The sequence below is a fragment of the Hakea prostrata genome, chromosome 4 (genome assembly GCF_041222555.1).
Source record: "Hakea prostrata isolate BN-2017 chromosome 4, UWA_Hpros_2, whole genome shotgun sequence".
Classification (NCBI taxonomy): Eukaryota; Viridiplantae; Streptophyta; class Magnoliopsida; order Proteales; family Proteaceae; genus Hakea; species Hakea prostrata.
The window spans coordinates 20762437-20779864 of record NC_142603.1 but is presented as its reverse complement, the minus strand read 5'-3'; the positions used below and the strand labels follow the sequence as shown (position 1 = coordinate 20779864).

The 17428-nt window shown below is 39.0% G+C and overlaps 1 pseudogene; it reads right to left on the bottom strand.

The window, feature by feature from the left end:
- Window positions 1–3801: 3801 nt before the first annotated feature.
- On the bottom strand, window positions 3802–16627 carry LOC149018429 (uncharacterized; annotated as a pseudogene).
- Window positions 16628–17428: the final 801 nt, after the last annotated feature.

The following is a 17428-nucleotide window of genomic DNA, read 5'->3' as shown; positions in this document are numbered from 1 at the left end:
TTCAAACTTGGGCCCAGTCTCACCCGTATCCCAAACCTATGGTTGTCAAACATTTGAGGATCTCCTTTGGTGTTTATTAAAATATCGGTGTACCTTAGTGAATTTCATTTTATTTTATTTTTTTCCTTTCTTACCAAAATATCGGTGCACCTTAGGCTGCGTTTATTTGCAAAGGTGGGGTGGGAAAAAAAAAAACATGTGGGTCCCATGTGTAGTGGGATGAGGGAGAAGGAAAGGAAAAGAAAGGGTTTTGTGGAAAAATAATAGGGGTGGGTCCCACTTTTTACTTTTTCCAACTTTCCCACAAAGTCCCACCAAATATGTGGGGTTTTAAAATGGCATGGGGTGGGAAAGTTGGGCTGCCACATCAGCAGACAAGTTTCCTTGAATCAAGGAGACTTGTCTCCCACTTTCCCACCCCAAGCAACCAAACAAACTAGCATTTTGGGACTTAAGGGAAAAGTAAAAAATCTACACATTTTTCAAGAATTTTCCCATTCTGGATTTGGGTGATGTATGTAAGTGTAAAAATCATAGTTCAATTAGCATATATCACGTATGTCATGCTGAACATTGGGTTCTTTACCTTCCTTGTCTTCACCAAATCCCTTTTGGGAGAACGGATGAGCACCACTCTGCCAACAAAGGAGAGAATTTTTCCTTTCCAAAGCTAGAGTTTTTTTCGAATGTGATCAAGCATCGGGGAGCAATGGTGGGGGGTGAGTTTACCAGGGATAAAGAGAAGGCCGAGGTATGTCATAGGAAAGGAATCGAGCTTAACCCAGAGAGCTGCAAGAGAGAGGAGAGAGCAAAGTTAGAGATACTCAAAAGGAAAATGGTGGATTTCTCAAGATTAACTCGAAGGCCAGACAGTGAATAATGGAACCAAGGCAAGAATGATCAAGACATAATAAATGAGTGAAATCAAGGCATAAATGAAGGCAATTATTGGACTCAACAAAGAATTGGAGTATGTGGACCTGAAGCTTGAAGACGATATGAAGACTTGAAGAACCAAGAAGAAGGATCAATGAAGCTCAAGTTGACTAAGTGCATTTGGAACACTATGAACACACATAAAATTGCACACTCCCATACATCGTGCTCATTATATTATTAGATAGACCAAGGACATGCTAGATAGAGTCAACTTGGATATTGGGCTGGTTAGGAAAACCAAAAACCCAACAATGAAATTAGGCGTCCAGTTGTTGTACTAAAAAGCAAGCCGCTTCTCCAGAAACAGCGAGCCATTTATCCAACAACAGCAGGCCTTTTAAATCAAGATGCTTGCCTCTGAACTTATGTGCAATCACATAAGCTAAACAGAATAAATCTGTTGCTAAAAGACATGTTTGAATCCAACAACTATATTCCAAGTTTCCAACGTCAACTCCTCAAATGGCAAGCCGTTTGTCCTAAAAAGCTTGCCATTTTAGGTAAAAATGTAGTTGTTGACCATATGTTGGGACTCAAACCAAATGAGATTTTTGAACATTATAAATACCCAAACCCCATGTGTATATATATATATATATATATACTAGTTAAATTTACGTGCAAATGCACGTGGATTTCCCGCATTTGTCCTAATTGAATGAATTAATGTTAAAGACATAAGTTCTTTTCGAAAATCAAATGAAACATGACTTGATGGCTTTATTTGGCATTAAAAAAAAATATATTATCAAACCTTAGGGTTTTGTTCTTCTTTGTATTGAATTTAGTATTCAGGGTCATTTGGAATTGATATCAATATTTTGTCATATGAACCAAATCATTTTAGAAAATTGTTTGCTACCCTGATTTTGTCAACTGATTATTCTTGAAAAACTTTTTGTCACTGATTATTCTTGAAAAACTTTTTGTCATACTTTACAATTCATTTAAATGTACGTAGGGTTATAATATTTAACCATACAATAGAGATGTCAAGAAAACATAAGCATCCACTTTTTCTTGTGAACCATATAACCAAGAGTTATAGAAAAGTAGACAAAAATAAAAGAATGAGAAGACAGAAAAAGAGAAAACATCATTTGAAATTATATAAATTATGATGAACATAATTAATTTCACTATGAAAAGTAGACTAAAAAGGGCTTGGTGGATTCAAACCACCATCTTTTGGAACAAACTTATATTCCAAATGCTCTACCAATTTGAGCTAAAGACCATCAAGTTAAATATGAAATTTACAAGTCTTTTATCCAAAGCCATATTGCTAGTGCATGAAAAATTAATATTTTCTTGTATTGTTGCAAGGTTCTAAAAATGAACAATAGATCATACTACATCATGATATTGTCAAACTGTAGTTCTATGCTTGCTATTTCTAGGTGTTGTCAAATTTGGTGAGTTTCCAAGATAATTGATGAGATGCTAGATAACCACCTTAAAACTCCAAAAAAATTGTAGATAACCACCCAATCTCCATAAAGAAACACATTTAACCAAATGAAAATGTTGCATATGCATTTTATTAGGATGGGATTACCTTGCTGCTCATAAACCTATGTTCACTTTTCTAGGACATAACTTACCCACCATATAGCTAGGAGCACCTACTCATATATAAATGAATTAATATAAAAAAGTAAAAGTTAAGATTACTTCATCATCTTTAGACTACCTAACATAAGCATGTATTGTATTGGGCATTAGGATATTAGTTTATACATGATATAAACTATGAATTAGATAAATTTTTAAAATAATTTTAATTCTAGAGTTCACTATGGACTCCTTCATCACCATCGCTAGCAGAAAGAAAGAAAGAAAGAAAAGAAAAAGATGAATGTTGCAGTATTATCTATTTAGCACTCGATCAGTTATATTATCCCTAAATATAATAATCAACATAACAAAAAGATCTACAAAGAGTTACTCGAAGAAGAGAAGGAAAAGAGGGCAACCTCCATAGAGCTTGATCATTATAATATTAGACAATCCATCCGAATCATGCACAATATTCAAAAACATTTGCTTCAATCTCTATCTCCCTATAGAATTTTGGACAAATGATTTCCAGCAATAATTGTAATGAGGAAGGAAAATATGGTGTGAAATGGAGAGAATATAATATTATAGTAATAAGAAAAAAAAATTATGCATGTAAAAAAGACAAAAAGAAAATGGAAGAAGGGATGGGAACTGGGAAGAGGTGTTGGGGTTGTTGATGCAGTGGTGCGAATCACAACCAGTTAATTGACCTCAATTTTAACAAAAAACCAAAAATGAATCAAAATAAAAACTTCCCAAGACTAAAACAAAAGTGATCGATGATTTGGTGGAGCTCTATTTAGCAAAACAGGGGGAAAAAATTAGAAGAACTTAGCAGAACCAAAAAGAGAGAAACAACAGTGGTGTTAGTTATTTTAACAGTATTATAAAAATGAAATAAATATAAAACCCATACAAACGGTTGCTTTGAGTGAAGCCCCAGGTCATCGAGCAATTTGCTGACTTCCATCTCACTTTCTGTCTGCAAGGAAACAGAATCTCAAAATACTTGAAAGAGTACAATCATAACCCAAAACTGTATTGTCAACATTTACAGGAATATAATGATTAAACTCTCACGTACACATTGCGTTCACCAATTGTCTACCTATCAAGTATTTGAGTTAAAAAGAAGAAGAAGCCCACTTCATAATGTAAAACCCAATTTATTTATTTATTTTTTATGACTAAGCAAAGGTATTATAAGCAATTTCAGACCCAAATAAACATGGTGACTCTAACGCACTGACCATTGTGTTGGCACCTTCGTCCCATATTAACCATTATGAGAAACACTTTTCAGTTTTCATCCAGCTCTTTCTTGAGCTTCAAATACCTTGACGATATGATGTCAGACCCACGGCATATCAGGGGGAAATTGTTCAGAATCCTGAATGTTGCATCAAGCCCACTGAAATAATTCATAGCGTGTAAACACTTTTAAGCACCACTATGTGTAGGACATTAGGAAAAAAGATATAGTAAAAGGTCAACCAGAAATAGAAAAGAAAAGCCTTCCGTTAAAAGAAATAAGCAGATGCTTTAGAAGCGTACTCAACTACCCAAGAACATGCTGACTGAATTCTTATCAAAACAGTCTAAAGTTAATATAACTATCAAAAGACAAACTAAAAAATTGAAGAGGAAATCCTGATCACCTTGCTGCAGCAACAACTCATCTGCTTGACACCAAGGGTGAAGCAAGCAAGGCATGCTCACGGGTCTGACCATCTTTGAAGATACCAACTTCAAAGCCTCCAGTGGTAGAATAATGATAAGAACAGCACTATCAGCCTGTGATGTACCTGATCATGTTCTTGATGACACGATGCCCAGGAGCATCAATAACTCTGTAGTAATATTTTGTGATCTCGAACTTCCACAAGGCATTGTCGATGGTAATAGCACGCTCACGCTTGCCCTTCAGTCCAGAACCCAAGCGGACTTGAATGACTTTTTGTTCATCTTAGCAGCTTCTTCTCAAAACGCTGGATCATACGCTTGAAAACATTAAAATTAAAAAATTTTAAAAAAAAATTAAAAAAAAAAAACACTTGACAGCCCGAGCGAGTTCAGAGAGATCGCGAGGGATTATGAGCGAGAGGATTCCGAGCGAGTTTCGAGAGGGAGAGGATATAGAGAGCGAGAGATTGAGATTGTGAGAGGTGTTAAGAGATAGTGGTGATTTAGAGAGAGATGCAGAGAGAGTTCGAGAAGGAGAGGGATAAAGCGACAAAGTTTGAGAGAGATTCAAAGAGGTCAAGAGAGAAATCAAGAATAAAATTAAGGATAAATTCATAATAATTCATAACTACAATGTCCAAATTATCCTTATAAAAATAACTAAAGAAATAACAAATAATACAACATTATTGGTATTTAGAAAAATTCTAAGGACAGAACAAGATAGAAAAAGATTTGCGAAAAATGTAGAGTACATGCTTTTATTATAGTAGTATGATATATATATATATATATATATATATATATATATATATATATATATATATATATATATATATATATATATATATATATATATATATATATATATATATAAATAAATAAAAAAATAAAAGCCAAACGCCTTTAAATGAGGACCTCAACCAAGTGCCCACAACCTCCACTCTCCTAAGTGATCAAAGTTTACATATTCACTCTCAACCCAAGTGTTTAGTCAGTCACCCTTGTGAACCCATTGAAACACTATTCCAAGGAGTCAAACCTTTCAAGTTGTGGTCAAGGCTAAGATGATAGAAAGCTTGTTGGGAGTTCAAGCAATCCCAATGTAGTGCATACATTACATTTGGGCATTCATTTTCATTGCATCACGCTCACTCAAAGGATAAGGTGTCACACCCCTCGATAGGAAGAATTTTAACCATTGAACCAATATTTCGAACTAAACATCACAACATCATTGTAGAAGATTGATACTGAGGGAAAATGCATCAACCACCATGGCTTGCTATTAATTGCGTATATTTGGCCTTATCTCATCAGGGAAACTGTAATATTGACCTCCAGAAGGTATTGTAGTTCTTAAATTGATTGACTTTGACTTCCATCACCATAACCAGATGGAATTCTTGGGACCAACTCTGCATATGAAGGATAAGTTTGTACCGGATGCGGGTAATCTACTACTCATGTCCATATAAGGATCAATATACAAACTTTGAGGAGAACTACCAGGCCCATTATCTAGGTAAAGTTTGGCACTATATCTATCACTGGCAGCACCTCCAACCCCATATTTGCAATGTAACTCTGATGAGAACCAGAGAAGGGCTTCAGCAAGCTGATCTGGGAATTATGAGGAAAGTTTTTGGATTCATATCCTTTGGAACTCTGAACAACCCAACACACCCAACAAGAACTTCCATAGCATTCCTAGCCTTTACTTCTGAAAAAGGGGAATTTGGCAATCTATTGATTTTGTGTTTAAGAGATGATTTTGCATGTCAAAGTGCCTCTAGCACACCTTCCAAGCTACCTTTTATTTCATGTAAAATTACTGGTTGGGGTCTGTTCAGCCTGAACAATGGTTCTTCTCCTTTACGAGAACTTTTCTGCACATGCAATGTGGATTTCTGCACAGGGTGATGCTCAAATGACCCATGCAAAGGCTGACAAAGAGAGCTCCCAACAAATCCAATTTTTCCTTCCCCTTAGTATTACTTTCTATGTTCAACTATCTAGGGAAAGAGAAACTAGAGGAGACTTCATCAACCATGAAGTGGCTGCTGCTACTACTCTGTTGCTAAACTGGTAGGCAACCCATCTCAGAATGCAGTGTAGGAAGAACTCCATTGACCAAGGGCTTGCCAATGACATCTTCATCGCAACAAACATATTCTGCCTCTAACCTTACTTGGTCATGCGATGAAATCATGTCAACTAGATCAACAGTTTCCGGCCTTATTTCCGCCCCCTCTTCATTGACATTAGACTGATTCCCAAGTTCACAAGAATCCAGAACATAGTTGATATTTTCTATGAAGTTTGCCTCCCACTCTCTCTAAGTAGTTTCTTCTGCTTCATATCGAACAATGAGCTTGGCCTCATGTTCTAGTGCCGTTTTGATGTCTTCAAGAATCCCTTTGGTTTCCTTTCTTGATATGTGTCTTCTATGTCCTCCACTAGTCCATTTTTAGAACCATTGGAAAGGACTTCTACACTTTTAGATTCTCCACTTCCCTGATATGATGCTGGAAAGATCCACCTCCCACTTCATTAGCTCTTGATATCATTGCTTTTCGTTTAGCTGGCCACATGATTTACACAAATTTCTTCTTGAAGAATAACCACCACTGTTGAAACTGCCCCTCTTCTCCTGGGCTGATCCATGTAGAGAGAAGTTGCACTATTAGGGGGCAGCTTGTCCAAGATAAACTTCTACTAGATTTAGAAGAATCTCTCGGCTCCAAACAAGAAAAATCCTCCAATTCGTTCATCCTTGCTCTTGAAATCAAGAAGTTTTCTAGTTTCTTTGAAGATTCAGTACCCTCCTTATACCGATTGACTTGGTCAGAGCTTGAGTCAAATGTCTCAAAGAAGTCACCAAATCCATCATTTTCCAAGACGGCTAGAATCTCAGCAGTTGCTTACTTAGCTTCCTGTCTTTGAAAAGTGACCGCTTTTAATTGTTCCACCACCCTTTTACCTCAATGGTAAGCTCTTCACACAGCTTGCTTAGAAAACCCTCTGCCATTTTATTTTATTAATCTATTTTTTAAAAGTCCCATAACAACATAGAATTCACTCCAATTGCCTTTTAATTTTAGCAGATGGAGGTAAGGAAGAGTTGCTTCAAGTGAGGACACAAAAGAAACATAGTATAGCATTTATTTGTTCCATTTTTTGGTGGACTAGTTAAACCCACAATCCAGCCACAATATTCATTTTTGGCCAAAGCCACTACACAATTCATATACTAATAGCAAGTTACTGAGATGGTCAAAAGTTCAGCCCAAACACTTTCATCCAAGCACCATTGCACATCCGGTGACCCAGACGATAATCAAACCATCTAGCTGTAGGACAATAACATTAAGATTGTGCATTCCATCATCAGCCATCATTCTTTAGGGCAACTAGATATGAATATCCCGTCGGGGATCTACATGGTAAACAGAATCATAAGTAACTATAGGGGGGGAAATTACCTTCATGTGACAGCACGTATCTAGAAATGAACAATCCCCTAAATTGTTGACATTACAGAGCAACAAAAGGCTCAAAATAAACCTGAAAAGAAGTCAACAATTCAATGAAAACAACATACTGTACAAGAAATACTGAAACTAAGAAGATATCCAAATTGCAGTAGCAGCGCATATCAAATAATCAACGCTCATATCCTCCAACTAGGGAAAGAAGAAAAAATTTCATCCCACAATTTTCAACCAGCAAAGACATAACAAACTAAATAGTGATTTGATTGATTAGCCTATGAATGTTCCAGGGTGTTTAACCAAATATAAAAGTGAACGACATCCACCTCTGCCATAAGCCTTGAAGGCTCAATGAAGTGGTGTTTTTCTTAAACTCAGTTGCTTCTACAGAGGGATCATCGAAAAGCTATATCTTTTACTCACTCCAAGGAAATGTGTATCTGAAATAAATTGCTCAAATTTTAGCTCTCATTACCTGCTTAATGCGATCAACCAATAGTATCCGATAATACTCTCTCTAGAATTACTTGAGTTATTTAAATTGCAGCCAACCTTGCTTACACATACCTCCCACAAACTAGTCGCAAGAAGGCTTATTTTGAATTAATTGCCATAACAAGAACCTTGGTTACATCCTCTTGCATTCTGGACTGGTTAAGCCCTTCAACCAAGATAAGAGTATTTTGACTTATTCGGCATACATCCCTTCTCCAACATCTCCTCTAAAACCCTAACTCCTTCTATTGCTTTACTCACTTTACAAAACCCTTTAATCAACAAGGTATAGGTGAATGCATTTGGAGCACATCCCTTCTCCACCATGTCATCCCACAACCTTCTAGCCTCCTGCAACTCCCGCCTCTCACACATTCCTGAGTGTTGGAATTTATTAACTTGATTAATAAATTAAATGCCCAAGGGCAATATTGGAAACTCACTATTAGGGCGGTTACAAAATAGGGTTATATATTTTGGTAACCACCGCATTAGTGAGTAAGTAACGGAGTGATTCATTCGCACGAGCGAATCTCTGAGAAACGGCAGCTCCATCTCTCTCTCCCTCTCTCTTAGAATCGCAGGCTTAGATTTTCTTCTTTGCTAGTATTTGATCTTCATTCCATTAATCCACGGCATTTGGGTTGTGGATATTATTCCCTTTCCCTGTGATTGAGGAATCTCGCCGGTAAATCTTTGGTGGTGGAACGAGGACGTGGATCTAGACTTCCGCTGTGAATACTTAAAGTAAGGGAAAGCGAATTCAGGTAAGGAATTTTTTCCCCATCAATTAATTGAATTGAATTACTTTTGATGTATTACCAACATTGGCATCAGAGCCATTGGTTCCCACGTTTATTGTTCCTCCCCATTGTTTATTTTAATTGTATGGATCCAATGGGAGGATCAAGGGTTTAATACGAAACCCATGGGAGAATTGATAGGGTTTTTGGAAACCTTTAATTTTGATTCGGATCCGAGTGGGAGGATCCCTGTGAATTTCCCTAATCTAATGAAGATTTGCATGAATTGATAATCCATGATGAAAATTTTTGTTTAAAATTTATTGTTGGATTTTTTTCATGTGTTTTTTGGATGATTTTTGAGTGAAAAAACGTGTTTTACCGTTTTTTTCCGTTCAAGAAAAATTGAAAAATCGCCGTTTTTTGGTCACTATGGACCCAGACGGAATTTCCGTCTAGGAGACGGTCATCCGTCCTGTCGGAATCCGCAGGAGCACGGAATTTCCGTCCGATCACACCGCGCCGATGCGGAATTTCCGTGCAGGCGGACGGTCATCCGTCTGGGCATAAAAGGCGACGGAATTCCGTGCGGCGAGACGGCAATCCGTCCGAGAGATGGATTTTTTTTGGATATTGGTCTGTCCAGTTTAGAATGTGTTTCTAACTTACTGGACACCAATGGCCCGACAGTCTGTGTGATGTTTGGGCATTGAAGGCCTATTGGGGCCTAGTGGGAGCTAATGAGGTAGAAGTGTTCTGTGTGAACCACCTCATAGCTTTAACATGATTGCATGTTTTATTTTAATAAAACTATTTTTTATTTATGGGTCTATCAATCATGTTTCTTGCACAGAATGAAGCTAGTGTATAAGTCTATGTGGGTTTGCATGAGAATTTGATTGAATGTTTTTTTAGCATCTCTTTTGGTTTAAGTGCTTATCCCATAGGTTGACTATGCTAGTGTGATTTGTTGTTGCATGAGTTGTGTTTTATGCTAGATTTATTGAACTCATTCTTGTATGTAATATCTCTAGAAAAATGGCTGCTACCAAGAGCATTGTTGCTGACCTCACTAAAGGAGATAAGCTAAATGAGAGGAATTATGACCTACGGCACCGAAAGGTGCAATATCTCTGGAAGAGCAAGATATCTTGGGAGACCATAAACCGGACCATGAACCCACACGAGGAAGGTACCACTACACAGCATCGCAGGGACCTTGATATATACAATGCTTGGAAGAGGAAAGACTGGGTAGCTAGGATTACAATCCTGAGCTACATGAGGGATGACCTGATGCTTCGTTATGAGAAGCATAGGACTGCAAAGTCTTTGTGGGAGGCTGTGAAGTTCCAGTATGGAGGGACTTCCACCACAAGAGGCCGCCAGCTCGGACTCACTTTTGACGGTTATAAGATGCGCCGGGTCACACCATGAGGCAGCATATAACCATCATGTCTACATGGCGATGAGGAGCAAGTCTCCGCAGATCATCGGGTCATTGCCAAAGACTTGGGAGCATATGAAGATCTTCTTGACTCATGCGATGAGGTCAAGACTTTCGATCAAGCTGCCAAGCACCTTGAGCTTGATGAGGATCGGATGTTGGCCGATACCCCTCAAAGCGATGTATTTGCTTCTGAAGCTAGCACTAGTAAGGGTGCGGGCTTCAAGCGCAAGAGAGAGAAAGCTCAACCTCAGCGGTCCAAGCAAAGTAACCGGGGTGGGAACAAAAACAAGAGTGGGCCCAAGCGTTCAAGGGGGACTAGTGCTTTGGCAAGAAGAAATCAGCTTTGATTTGCTTCAAGTGCCGAAAGCTTTGGTCATTTTGCTCGTGATTGCACCTGAGCAAGAGGTATGTCTTGTGTGTTATACCTCATCTTGTTATGTAACAAGTTCTACTATGCTTGCTGAACTAAATCCTTTGTGGATTGTTGATTCGGGTGCGACAGAACACATAACAAGGGAACGCTCGAGCTTCGTGGAATACCGTCGTATTCCAAGAGGAAGCAAAAGGATAACGATGGGGAACAACTCAAGCGTGGAGGTTCATGGCATAGGCACATGCAAATTAGTTTTGCGAGGTGGCCGGACGTTGTTACTCCATGATGTCTTGTATGCTCCGGACATTCGGCGAAATCTTGTTTCTGTTATTTATCTTTTAAGACATGGTTTTAGAATTGTATTTGAAAACAATTCTTTGGTTTTGTATCTGGGTGATACGGTTTATGGTTATGGTTTTCTTGATAATGGTTTCATTGTATTGGATACAATTGATTATTCATTTAATTCTAGTAATGCTTTTGTTTGCCAAAATACTTGTGTGTATTGATTCTAATTTGTGGCATGCTAGACTAGGACATATTGGCTTAGATAGGATGAACAGGTTGGCAAGAGAAGGTCTCTTAGGCCAAGGTTCACTATCTGATTTGCCAACTTTGTGAGTCATGTCTAGTAGGAAAAGCAACTAGAAAACCATTTAAAAAGGCTTTGAGAGCCTCTCTTCCTTTAGAACTTATCCATTCGGATGTGTGTGGACCCATGAATGTGCATACTAGAAAAGGACAGTCATATTTCATCACATTCATAGATGACTATACAAGGTATGGTCACATTTATCTAATTTCTCATAAGTCGAAGCTCTGGAATGTTTTAAGAAATTCATGAGCTTGGTTGAGAATCGATTAGATAAAAGGATTAAAACTCTTAGAACGGATAGAGGTAGAGAGTATCTCTCCGATATGTTCAAAGGGTTATGTGATGAAAAGGGGATATCTAGACAACTTACTATTCCAGGGACTCCACAGCAAAATGGGGTTGCTGAGAGGAGGAATAGAACCTTGCTAGACATGGTGAGATCCATGATGGCGCGAGCAAATCTACCCATCTCTTATTGGGGAGATGCTTTGCTTGACTGCGGCCTATATCCTCAACGAGTTCCAACCAAATCGGTTCCTTCCACACCATATGAGTTGTGGACCGGAAGGAAGCCAGATTTGAGTTACTTGCGCGCATGGGGATGTGCGGCATATGTTCACTCTACTTCTCACCAATATGGAAAGCTTGGACCCGAGAGGAAGAAAGTGTATCTTTGTGAGATATTCCGAACCCTCAAAGGGCCATGTCTTCATTGGACTAGATGAGAATGAGAGGAGAACGGAACTTGAGTCTAGGGATGCAACATTCTTGGAGAATGATTTTCCATCTCTTTCGGGAGTTAACAAAGAATCATCGGAATTCTTTGAGATACAAGATAGTGGTCTTGTCACTCCAGGGATTCAGATTCTGGATAATGAACCTGGGGTTCATCCAGAAGATCCTAGTGGGAGTGGGAGTGCAGATGTGATAGCTACCTTAGACGGTGAGCAATCTGACATGCACTTGCGCCGTAGTAGGCGCGGGCTAGTTCCTCGTCGACGTTTAGACATAGAGGATGAAGCCTACATGGTAACTCCTGAAGAGATCGGCGTGAGATTATTTCAGTCGATGAGCATGAACCAAAGAGCGTGCGGGAAGCTCTTGCGGGGTCAAGCTCAAAGGAATGGTTAAAAGCAATAAAGGAAGAGTTGGAGTCGATGAAAGTTAATCATGTCCGGGACTTGGTTGACTTGCCGCCGAGCCTAAAGGCGATTGGGAACAAGTGGGTTTTCAAGATCAAAAGAAAGGCGGATGGATCTATTGAGAGATTCAAGGCTCATTTAGTGGCTAAGGGCTACACCCAACGAGAGGGCGTTGATTATGAGGAAACTTTTTCCCCGTGGTTAGGTTTGCCTCAATTCGCCTCATACTAGCCATTGTTGCTCGGTTGGACTTGGAGCTTTATCAGATGGATGTAAAAACTGCTTTTCTCAATGGAGAACTTGAGGAAGAGATCTATATGGATCAACCTCAAGGCTTTGAAGCACATGGACTTGAGCGCAAAGTGTGCAAGCTTAAGAAGTCCATATATGGCTTAAAGCAAGCATCTAGACAGTGGAATGTGCGCTTCCACCAAGCTATGATGGAAAATGGTTTTTCCATGCTTGAGGAAGACCACCGTGTGTTTACACCAAGAGATCTGATAATAATTATGTCATTCGACACTTTGTACGTAGATGACATACTTATGGCTAGCAATAGCAAGGAGCTATTGGAAACCATTAAGAAATGGTTGTCCTCCGTATTTGATATGAAGGACATGGGTGAAGCAAGCTATGTGCTTGGTGTCAAGATTGTCGAAAATAGGCAAAAGAGATTCTTGGGTTTATCTCAAGAGACCTATATTGACAATGTCTTGACGAGATACCAGAGATGCACAACTGCAAACCAATTGATACTCCAGTGGAGAAGGGTTTGCATTTGAGCCTTGATATGGGTCCTAAGACTCCAGAGGAGAAAACCAAGATGGAAAGAGTTCCATATTCCGGTGCGGTGGGTAGCCTTATGTACGCTATGATGTGTACTAGGCCGGATATTTGTTATGCGGTGGGTTTGGTTAGTCGGTACCAATCAAACCCGGCATAGAGCACTGAAAGCGATCAAGAGGATATTGAGATATCTCGGAGGAACGAGTAACTATATGTTGTGTTACCAAGGATCGGATTTGCGGTTAGTTGGCTATAGTGATGCCGACTGGGCTGGAGACATCGATGAGCGCAAATCAACCTCTGGATATGCTTTCTTGCTGAATGGCGGGGCCATTTCGTGGTGTAGCAAGAAGCGAGGCTTGTATATCCCTCTCGACCATGGAAGCGAGTATGTGGCATGCTCCGCTGCGGTTCAAGAGGCTGTTTGGTTGAGGAGATTCCTTCGACATCTTGGGATTGTGATGACATCCAAAGAGGCTGCCCTTGTCTCTTTGTGATAGTACGGCAGCTCTTAGCTATGTCAAGGACCCCAAGTATCATGGGAAGACCAAACATATACAGTTGAGATATCACTTTGTTAGAGACATTACATCAAGAAAGAAAGTTGTACTTAAGCACATATCTACTAGTTTGATGGTAGCTGACCCTCTTACCAAACCTATAGCCAAGGATGTTTTTATTTCTCATGTAAAATCCTTGGGCTTGCGTAGATTGTGACTTATTTTTGTACTGAGACTTTCTTATTAATGAGTAATATGAGTTCATTCCAGCATTTATTCTTATTCACTTTCTATGTGATTGTGTTTCTTCTAGCATAAAACAACATATGTCAATAGGCAAGAGAATGGCTCACTCACACGAGCATTCGCCTCTGGCGCCTTGGAGGCGAGCGAGAGATGAGACGGATTGTGAATGACTTTGTGTTGGTCAATTCATAATCATGATGTCGCCTTGATTTGGAATCAAGATGAGTTTCTCTATTGTGAAGAGAATCGACATGAATGTTCCCACTATTCATGTTGCCTATAGGAGCCAGGTGCGAGTACTTTATGTGGCGCTAGGGTGGCGACAATAAAGTAACTCGGGTTAGGCGCAAGGGGTTGCGACTGGACTAAGACCTGTATGGTGTTAAGATGGACATACGTTCTATTTGTATATAGAATGCTCCACCATAGCACATATATCATACTATGTGTGCTTAGCGATCATTGGAAATGAGAGGATGGATCCCTGCTCCTCTCATTGTGTGAGTCCTGGACCTTATGGTCCATTAGTGTTCTTAGTGACTTTCGACGACATCATGAAACGAAGGGTTGATGTGGCTACTTTGGGGTGTTACCTATGGTCATGATAGATTCGACCTAAAGGGGCACTACCGGGAAAGGAGTCAATCCTAAGTGTAGTGATGGTCTGGGGCGAAAGGAAAGGTTTGATTCAACTGCACCCTAAAAAGTGTTTGCTGGCGCCAACTGTATGTGTTACAGTAGTGAACATTTTAAGGACAAGAATGTGATCTCTCAGAGGGATCGAGATACCTTTGGTCTAGTGAGTTTGAATAAACCTAGGACACTGTATTATACTAATGCTTATTTGATTTGTTTCTATGAGTGATGTGCCATTACGGCTCTTCGGGAAGGTTTCTAGTTTGGGGCTCACGCGTGCAGGTATATCACCGGTCGCACAACCCATTTTGCCGATATGACTTGTGGATATTAGTGTCCGGGACACGGGTGGTCTATGTATCTCGGGATACATGGTGAAGAGATTAATATATATGTATATCCGGGATATGCATGTGTGTCTGGGACACAAGAGGTCTATGTATCTCGGGATACATAGCGAGAGAGATTGAATGTGTATATCTGGGATATACAAGTGTGTCTGGGACACATTGAAAGATTAACACTTGCCCTTGTGCAAGTGGGAGCTGTTGGAATTTATTAATTTGATTAATAAATTAAATGCCCAAGGGCAATATTGGAAACTCACTATTAGGGCGGTTACAAAATAGGGTTATATATTTTGGTAACCACCGCATTAGTGAGTAAGTAACGGAGTGATTCATTCGCACGAGCGAATCTCTGAGAAACGGCAGCTCCATCTCTCTCTCCCTCTCTCTTAGAATCGCAGGCTTAGATTTTCTTCTTTGCTAGTATTTGATCTTCATTCCATTAATCCACGGCATTTGGGTTGTGGATATTATTCCCTTTCCCTGTGATTGAGGAATCTCGCCGGTAAATCTTTGGTGGTGGAACGAGGACGTGGATCTAGACTTCCGCTGTGAATACTTAAAGTAAGGGAAAGCGAATTCAGGTAAGGAATTTTTTCCCCATCAATTAATTGAATTGAATTACTTTTGATGTATTACCAACACTGAGAATTTTTTTTTTTTTTTTAAAAAAAAACCCAAAAAGCCCCCCCCCCCCCCCCGTCAAATAGTTCCTTTGCTTCCTAGACCTTACCCTTTTTGCAGAGCCAGTAAATGAGCGTGCTCGAGATAGCATTATCTGGAGCGAAATTTTTCCTCAGTAGCTTCTTCCACATAACACAAGCATCTTCCACTTTACCCTCCTCGCATAAAACATCAATCACTTTGCAACAGAGCGTTGAGTTTGGAATGAACTTTTTTTTCTAGCATATCATCGAGCAAATTCAGAGCTTCACCAGATTTATTTATTTTACAGTAGGACTCAATCATGAGTCCAAAAGTAACTTCATTGGGTTCAACTCCATTCTCTTCCATATCGTCCATGACCTTAATAGCATCAATCAACCTCCCTTGCTTACAAAATCCGTCCATCAAGATTGTATATGTTGTGGCATTTGGATTCCATCCACAATCCAAGATCTCATTAAAAACATTCTTGGCTCTAGTCATATCACTACGGAAACAATAACTGCCCAATATCGTTGTGTAGGTGACAAGATTAGGAACCATCCCCATTGTCTGAAATTCATCGAGAATCTTAAGTGCCCTATCTAAATCATCATTCTTACACAAAGCTTTTATTAAGATATTACTCGTGAAAACATTAATCCCGAACTTCTTACAGTTCTTAAACAATAGATGCACCAAGTCATATCTTTTGTTTTGGATCATAGCATTCAAGAGCATATTCAAGGATCGGACGGATCTAGCAACACCAAGTTCTGGGATTCGAAGGAAGGTTTGGATGGCCTGCTTGGGGTGGCTGGCTATACCGTAATTGCGGATCACCGTTACGAAGAGGTTCTCGCCACATTTGATATCTGAACGTTGGAGGTCCGAAAGAAGGGCCTCCAAAGGCAGGAAAGCTCGGGCACGAGCGAGTTTCTCGATCATGGCATTTTAGGTCTCATAGTTATGGAAAAACCCAACGGGCATGTGGGTTTTCAACCTAAATCTCTGCAAAGTTTCTAGTGAATGCTATCAATCCACTTATGTCCAGTTATGAAGGGTTGCCTTTGGAAAGCCAACTAGAAAAGAAGAGAGAAGAATAATGATAAAGGAGTGAATCAAAAGTCCCTCAAAGCAAACATTAAGATTAAATTTATATAGAAAGACAAAGATAGTTGAAGGATAGGAGCTAGGGTTATGGGTATCTTTGTGAAATTGGAAGACCTGGATTGTCTATTCCCAAAAGATGACTACTGCATTTTTTTTCTTCTTTAGAATAAACAAGGGTAAATATCACTTACCTCCCCTCTTAGCTGGACAAATAGCATATACACCCCCTCTTAGTTGGATAATATCACTTACCTCCCCTCTTACCTAGCAAATATATCAAACACCTCCCCTCTGTTAACTTTCTCGGTTAAATTTAACTTTTACCGTTAAATATTTTTCTAAAATTCCAAACTACCCTTGGCTAATTTTATTTTATTTTTTCATTTTAAACCCTAAATTACCGTAATCACCCTAATAGTTAAAATACTAAATCACTCTCAATTAAAATAATTGTTAAAAACCAGAACACCATAGTTAAAATCAAATTATCTTTAATTATTAAAAGCCCAACATACCCTTTTTTTAAAAAAAAATTGATCAAACAATTAAAAAAACCGAAAATAGTAGTACGTGTTTAATTTGATCGACATACCCTTGTTTTTTTTTTTAATTGCATTTTTTATTTTACTTAGATAGTAGTACGTGTGTTTTTAATTGTTTGATAAAAAAAAAATTTAA